Source organism: Tiliqua scincoides, chromosome 3 (assembly GCF_035046505.1).
Source record: "Tiliqua scincoides isolate rTilSci1 chromosome 3, rTilSci1.hap2, whole genome shotgun sequence".
Taxonomy (NCBI): domain Eukaryota; kingdom Metazoa; phylum Chordata; class Lepidosauria; order Squamata; family Scincidae; genus Tiliqua; species Tiliqua scincoides.
The window spans coordinates 106,552,576-106,560,972 of NC_089823.1; the positions used below are offsets into that span (position 1 = coordinate 106,552,576).

An 8,397-nucleotide genomic window follows, 5' to 3' on the forward strand; every position below is an offset into this window, starting at 1 on the left:
TAGCACCACCTACTGAAACACACAAACTGGTAGTACTCATTCAAACCAGACCCCTGACAAACCCTTTCCAGCTCTGGCATCAAAGGGAAGAGGAGACAATCTGGTTTGGGAAGAAAAATAAAAGACACCCTAAAGGGGACGTTAGCTCTAACTAAGAAATAAGAATGATTTTTAGAAAGGATAACTGTATGAATGTTTTTGTCAAAAAGCTTGCTGATATAAACCGTGGAAGAATATGAAAAATAGGGGGGAGGGATGAATCTTGATCTTAAAAATATATCTTGAAGGCCAAACATGTTTTGTTCATAAATACATTGCCTTTTCCTTTCATGAAAAAAGATGCACAGTTATTTACAGGGAACTAGCATTATCTACAAATTTATCAGCTACAAGCGCAATGCCAATTAAAAATGCATCACTCCAAATAAACACCATGCTGAAGGTACAGCTTAATGACATGTGAGGGTCCTAGATAGAAACACTGGGGAGAATCCTGCACTATAAAACCAACTGTTTCAAGCATGCATGTGCCATTCTGTTTGCACCTGTCAACGTAAATCTAATACGGATTTTTACCAAGCTTTCCTAATATCTGGAAGATTAACCCAATGGGCCCCTTCTCTGCAGAAGAGTGTCTAGGAAGAGATTTGGATCTGACTAATAAGACTGTTAAAGAGAGAAATCTGTGAGTGGCCATCTGGAGTACTTGGAACATTTCTTACATTACTCCAACAAGGGCTGCATATTTTGTATTCCTTGTGGAGATGTTACTTTGAAAAAATGCAGCAAATTGTCTTTAAAAGCCCTTTACCTTCCTTGAAAGTTTTGGGAAAGAAGTCTAGAAGCGAATAAAATGAAGAAGAAGAAAAAAACCAACTATACCAGTAGTTACAGAACAAGTGGGGGCTGAAGCAAAATTTGGCATCTCCCCAACCCTCATGCTCATCTCCAGCAATAGAAGGTTCAAGCAGACCAATTTCTTGCCCTGCCCCTTCCTGGGTTCTGCTATTGTTTCTCTTTTCTGTCTTCTTTCAGTGGTTCCTGGGGCCCACAGAACATAGCAGTCTACATCATGTTGTTTGTTGGGGTGGGTTACCTTTACTTTTTCTTTTAATATGCAAATCTGTATACGTCTGTGTACCTTGGAAGTCCACTGAGTAGGTAGAAACCACAGCCTTATTTTGCGGTGGTGCCATTTTGCTTATCATGTGATAGGCATCTCAATCTCTTGTGTCCGCTAGTAGCACATCTGGATAGTTGAAATAAGCACTTGGAACTGATACTCTTTGTATGTTTTACTCTTCCCTTTGGCATGGTTCATCTGTATCTTGAGGAGCATGTTTGATAGCTGAGGTCTTTGCTCAGCAACCAGGTGCTACCTTCAGTTACAGTGAACCACTTTAATGGTGTCAACAGGTATTTCTATATCACTTCTCAACAAAAGAATTCTCAGAACAGTTTACATAGCGCAGAATGAGGTTCGTTGCTGGGAATCTCGACATTGGAGATAGACACAAGAAACATTGACTTTGCTGGACTCTTACAAAATCACTTTTGTCTATACCTAAGGGCTCCAAAGAGCAATGGATCCTTATACTTTCCCATCTGAAGGTTGTAAGGGGACCAATTACCACTGACTCCCTGCTATGACCTGTGTCTCTGACAAGGGTGGGGGGAGGCCTTGTTGAAGAGAGGGCCTGGTACTCTTCATTTGTTTTGGTATGTTTTGCCAGTATGTTTGGTATGTTTTGCCAGTGTACATGTCTGAAATCCAGGTGCACTGTGTAACAAGCAGAAACTGACAGCTCCAATAATCAGAGTGTACCCCCAAGCTCTACCAACAGAACTGCATATGGGCATGTTAGCAGAGAGTTATGATTGTCTGTCTTTGTGCCAGAAGCTTATACTGGGAACAGTCAAAGCTGGACCAGCTGGATAAACAATCTTGAATAAGCTGCATGTTTATTGAGAAAGAGATAAAAGGTAAAGTTTTGCTATATAGAACAATGATATATACCTAGCCGTGACATATACCTAGCCATTACCCTTCCTAAACCCTCTGCTGGGCAGGTTAGTAGAAGGGTAGGATATGCATGGTTTTCCCCTTTGGCTGGTAGTCAGCTTCTGGAAAGCTGAATCTTTGGGCCGAACAGTCTCTGGTTGGTAACTTGGCTCACAGATGGGTCTTGGCTGGAGCTCAAGCAGATCCTCAAGACAGATAAGGTCTCCCCTGCAAGCCCTTCTCCTGTAGACTCTTTACCAGTGCTGGGATTTCAGTGCTTTGTGCAGTTTGCTGTCCTTTTTATATGCTGGTCTCAGCTGTGCAGCCACCCAGAACCTGCTTATTTGCATACAACTATGGGGGGGGGGCAGAGGAGAAGAGTAACTGTATTGACCAATTACCCCCTTACATAGGTTTTAGAAAGATAAAGATTTTTTTTTTTAAAATTTGTATAACATTGTAATCCCATTCTTGTAATCCCTTTCTTTAACCATTTTTCTTACAACATTATCAAGCAGGAAGTGGTTTCTTGTTAATGTGGCAAGCACTGAAATTGCCCATGGCAAGCAGTGAAATTGCACCATTTTCCCTAGTTGGGCGGGCTATAAATAATTAAATAAATTAAAATAATTATAAATAATTAAATTAAAGTAAAACAAATGATTAAATAAGGGGAGATGAGATGGGGAAACTAGCCCTGTTGCACCAAGTGAATTCTCTCTGTAGTCGGCCTGCAAAAACCTCAAGCCCCCCCCCCCCCCCAAAAAAAAAAGAAATCAGTAAGATTTTCAGACCTACCTAGTGCCAAGTTCAATTTAAGTTCCCATATTTAAGCCATTTCAGTGTGATTTGGGACAAAATCAGTTTTAAATCTAACATGTTTTTTGTTTGAACTGAATGAAGATTCCCTCTAAACAGCATAAAAACTCCAGAATGATGAGGAGAAGAAATGAGGCTCCACTATCTGGGAGGAGAATGAGAGAAATCTGGATTAGACAACCCTTACCAATAAAGCAGCGGCTTTTGCAGGCCTGACTGGCTCTGAAAGTGAGGAGGAGGGGCTGCTTTACACCAATACCCAGGCACCTGAAGAAACTTAGTGTCCGCCCCCCCCCCCCGAACACCAGTGCTTCCCTCTTAGGTTTCTTTTGGGGTCTGCGTTCATCAGACTGGGACCATTTTGGTGGCATTGGATACCTTTCAGCCTGCCCTTTGCAATGAATCAAGGCATAGCCATCTACTAGCAGGTCATTGCAGTGCGACTCAGTTTCATTTTCCATCAGGCTCAATTCATTTCCTATTCTGCAATCAGCTGGTCAGTTACAGCTCACAACCCACCAACAACCAGGTTGTGATCCACAGTTTGAGAAACCCTGGATTAGAGATTTTCCATATGCCCTGAGAATCTTGGCTGCCAAGGTTTTCCAGTCTACAATGAAAGCATGAGAAATCTCCTGGCCAGAGACTGTTTTACAGCCCTTAAGAGGGAGGGAAATCTCTTGTTGAGAGGGAAATCTGTATAACTCTGCATAAAGAGAAACCAAAGGGGTTATAGATGAGTAAAAAGCAGAGCAAGCCACAGAGCTGCAGATACCACAGCAGCACAACTTCAAAAGCACAAGTCCATGAGACCAAAATAGAAGTTACTGCAGCTTCGGGGAAGGCATAGGTTTTAAATCTCCATGAGTTGATTGAAGGCATGAGAGCAATGCAGTGTGATATCAAATGAAAACAGTAAGAGAACTAGATAGAAAAGGTAGAATGAGACAAAATCACTGGGACAAAGCACACCACAAAAGAAAGACTAAGGCAGTGTTAGAAATGTGATCAGACATTAGGTCCTAGAGTCACAACAGAAACATCTGTCTTTTAATCCCAGGGAGACTTCATTTGCCTGCAGCCTACAGAGACAATTGGGATCGTATTCAAAATCCATAAAGAAGATCTGCAACCAAGAGATCACATAAGTTTTGTGCTTGGATTCATCTGCACAGGTAGCTTTGCATACCTAAACTCTGTAGTTCTGAAAATGGAAATCCATGTAAAATTCTACACATGAACTAGAGCACAGTTGGGAGAGATTGTGGGTATTGACTAGCATTTTCTGGTGTACACCTTGGCAGCCCATTTCCATAAATTGCACCCCTCATATTAGCTCTGCCAAATATTCTAATGCCAGCCCCAGAAGTCATTCTAATACAGACCTGGCTTTTTCCGCTATTATTCAATTCTTTTTCAAGTACCCCTGGCAAGTACCCCAGGGCGTACGCATACCCCAGGTTGGGAACCACTGTTACAGACAATCATGGCTCAGTCAGCAGAACCTACATACAGTAAACTGGGAACTGGACATAATTCAGCAATGCATTGCAATGCATTGCGGCTGCATTGGTGCTGGAAACTTGGATAGGATTGAACCCTCTGTGGCCTATAGCAGAGTCAAAGCACTCTGCCTGCTGTTGAAGGTTGAGTCAGCAGCAAGACCAGGCATGATTAGAGGTGTCTTGAGCATTCTACAGATTGAACATCCCTGCCCAAAAGAAAAACCAAGACAACTGGTCTGCACATTCCAGCCTTTATGATAGAGAAAGTTGATGGTATACAGCTTTTGTAAACGTTCACATGGAATGTGTACAAAAATTCAACTCCGTTTTGGGTTGAACACTGGGGTGTTTATGCATATCTTAGCATGATTCAGGTGAACATTAGGATATTAACAGCCCAATCCTATACTCCAGATATGCAAGTTTATCTCTATGTACACCAGTGCAACAACAGCCCTGCTATGTAGAAGTCCGCCTATCAATGGACATGCCACAGATGCTGGAAAGATGCTGTGGTGATGTAGCTCAGATGTTTGTTGCTTGAACACCAGCGAAATTCCAATGGCAGAGAAGCCAAAATGGAGAGGAAATTGGGGCATAACATGGGAGAGATCTAGGAGGGATGTGGAAGGGACAAGGAGGAGTCGACATATGACATATCCTAAACTCCCTTCAGATGATGGATACACCCCTGACACTGGAAAAACGATACACAAACAACAGAGCTGGCATAGGTAGGAGTAACCCCTAGGGAGCAATGGGAAAGGGAACAGCAGCAAATTGCGTCTCTTGTCTCACCCTGCTCTGCCCACTTTCCTATGATAGAGCATGGGATACGGACTATATTTGGCAGCCAATCACAGCACACCTACCCAGTACGAAAGCCCCTACGTGTGTCAGTGATTCCGTGGACACTGGGGGTGTTACTGGGATGGGTGGCACAAGTTTTGCTTTGTCAGAACAGGCTTGGCATTTGGCCATAGTTGTGCAGACATGGGTGTGCCTTTGGTGTGGCATTGCCAGTATGGGCTAAAGAGACGGCAGATGTCACACCAGTGTCCATATGCCATTGGCGCGGCTTCTGAACAGTATAGGACTGTTAATCTTCACAATATAGAAGACTGGTTGTTCTGTTATGTGTCTTCAGCTATACAACATACAACATATAGGAAGATATGCATGAAAGTATTTATTTGGGGGAGTTACCATGGGGTTTTTATGGGCAGGTGAGGAACAGGAGGATGAGAAGGGAGGAAAAGTGATTTTTTCTGTATTTTTTTCCACTTTCAGGTCAGTTTGAAACATGGTTGGTTGTTCTTTTATACTCAATTTTTTTTTTAATTTTCTAATATGAATTCCATTTTCCACTGGCTGCTTGTGTAGTTTAGCTCAGTTATAAATATCATGCACTATTAGGCCCATTAAAATACATTAAGCTGTTTTTTCCCCCTAAAAATAAAAATCCTGCTAATATGCTTTTCATAGAACTGCATCTGAGAGCTGGTTCTCATTAGACACATTTGATCACCAGAACAGTCCTAACCATCCACAGATATGCGATCGCGGGGTCAGAAGTAACATCTGATGCAAGCAGTCATGAATATGCTCAAGTACCACGTCCTATAAACACAGCAGCTGAAAGTTATGCCAACATAAGGCTGGGAATTGCAGCTGAACGCATTTGTCTATATTTGTGTATTCATTTATTTTGAACAGGCTGTTGTATGTCTGTTTAAAGAAAGGTCCAGAAGTATAATAAAGCAAAGCAATATTTTTAAAGTTTACCCAATAGTTATCTAAAAATCTGCAGCAAAGAAAACGATGAACTAATGCTCCTTTTCCAGTCCTTATATTAGTCTATGATCCAGTACAAACATAGGGTCAGTCGGATTAGACTGGCCAAGATGCCCACCTGCAAAGTCGGTATGCCCTTTTCCCCATCTCAGTATGCCATTCTATCCTCCTAATTGTGGGGTGTGTGCTCCACCCAAGCTCCAGTCATTGATGGGAGAGACTTCTTGGCATAGGAATATGAAAAGATTGTCTGGTGGTCACTGGATAATTTGAAACTTATGGCCCTATCCTATGGGACCTTACAGTGCTGAAACCCCAATGATGTAAACCCCTTTATGGCTGTGGCAAATGAGATAGCCTCAGCATGCATGGCCCGGCTGCTGACTCCATAAGCAGTGAGCAGCTGTGTCCACACAAGAATGGACAGCAGACACCTGCTGGACCTGGTAAGCCTTCACATGGGTCAGGAGGAAGGTAGGGAAGGAGTGGAGCAGGGAGGTGATGGGGCAGGGAGGAGGGTGGATTGGACCTGGAAGGTGACGGGTTCTGCAGCAGCAGTGCCCACTTAATCCAAATATCCTTCCCAGGCCTCATCCACCTTTCCAGGTCAACACGGACTTGCACCAGCTATAGTGCTGGCATAGGTCTAACTTGACCCATGGCCCACTTGCAGAGTATGTTCTTGCCTAGCTCCCAGGAATACCAGCCAGAAACCAAAATAAAGTTAGTTTAGGCTGCACATTTGCTCGGAAAAAGAGGATGTTTGTAACAGACGGCAAAGACAACTTACCCTCCACGCGTTAGAAGAACAAGAGCCATTCATTTGGCCATTCATTTGCCTTGTATCTGTTCACAACACACACACACTTTTTAAGTGGAGATAAACACTCATCAGCAAATTCAGCTGAGCAAGAAATGAAGATTAGATGTTCTGCCTGACAGTAAATTATATGTATGACTTTAGATTTTAAAAAGTGAAAGAGATTACAGCTTCTGTGACTTTTAAGCTACATCCTTAATGGATTAGGTGCACTCCCGGTGGCTCTTTCCCCAACTAAATCTTATGGCCTGCGTAGAGAACTGCTAAAAATACGACCTCAAAGCTGTAATTAGGAATCAATAAAACTAATACCATAATTGTGTTATTCTTTTTTCTCACACAGCCAAACTGGTTCAAAGAACACTGTGTGCGTACGTAAAATAGGATGCTCCGTTTCACAAATCAACATTCTCCACCGCAGGTGCCTCAAGGAAATAATAACAATCTATGCAGAAAGGTTTATAAAGCATTTAGTCATTATCATAAAACACATTAATTAATGAAAATGTATGCATTTCACTACTCCTGTGATGAAAATACAATGTTGATCAATGCCAGGAAACCTGCAAAGACGTTTTTAAATAAGTAAAAAAGGGAATTAAAAATGGGAATAGAAGTTGTACTGCAGTACTATGCTAACAAAAAAGTAAAGAAGTTTTGTTGATTTAATTATTCTGCCCTTTTAGTGTTCTTCTGAAGCCTAGAATCAGCATTAATATTTTTAATATACACTTGAGAATGGCCCCAGAGCAGATATTGGTATTGCAAAATGTCAAGCAGGCACAGAGCATCTACATAAAAATGTCTTAAGAACATGCACCATATCTTTGCTAATCACCAACAAAAAAACTATAGTCCGACTGTAAGGCTAGAGTGGGGAGGAATCTTATTTTATCTGACATAAATAAAGAACAGGCATGTGCCTCATGCCTGCTCTTCAATCTGTGTAGCGGAACGCATGGGGGGTGCCCTTGCACCAATGATCTGACAGCAACTGTTACCCTGCACATGCCTGATCTCGTCTGATCTCGGAAGCTAAGCAGGGTCAGGTCTGGTTAGTACTTGGATGGGAGACCGCCTGGGAATACCGGGTGCTGTAGGCTTATACCATAGTCTTTCGAGACTGAAAGTTGCCAACCAACCAGTCCTCCCCCTGTGCAGAGGCAAATGCTAAATGCATGGGGTCGGGCTCTGGATTGTGTCATCTGTGTGTGGGTGGGGCTTGTGTGGTATGTTCCCAGGGCTTGTGAGGTAGGTGAGGCTGAGAGAAAGTGACTGGCCCAAGGTCACCCAGGAAGCTTAGTGGATGAGGGGGTATTTGAACCTGGATCTTCCAGGTCTAAGTTCTCCTCCCAAACCATGACACCACCCTGCTTGCCTATTAGACATTTCTGGGTAAAGAGGAATGGAACAGGAAAGGGTTGAGTTGAAGACAATTATGGGCATCTCTCTTCCAT

The 8,397-nt window shown here is 42.6% G+C and overlaps 1 pseudogene; it reads left to right on the plus strand.

The window, feature by feature from the left end:
- Window positions 1-7,923: 7,923 nt before the first annotated feature.
- On the plus strand, window positions 7,924-8,043 carry LOC136646934 (5S ribosomal RNA; annotated as a pseudogene).
- The last annotated feature ends 354 nt before the right edge of the window (window positions 8,044-8,397 follow it).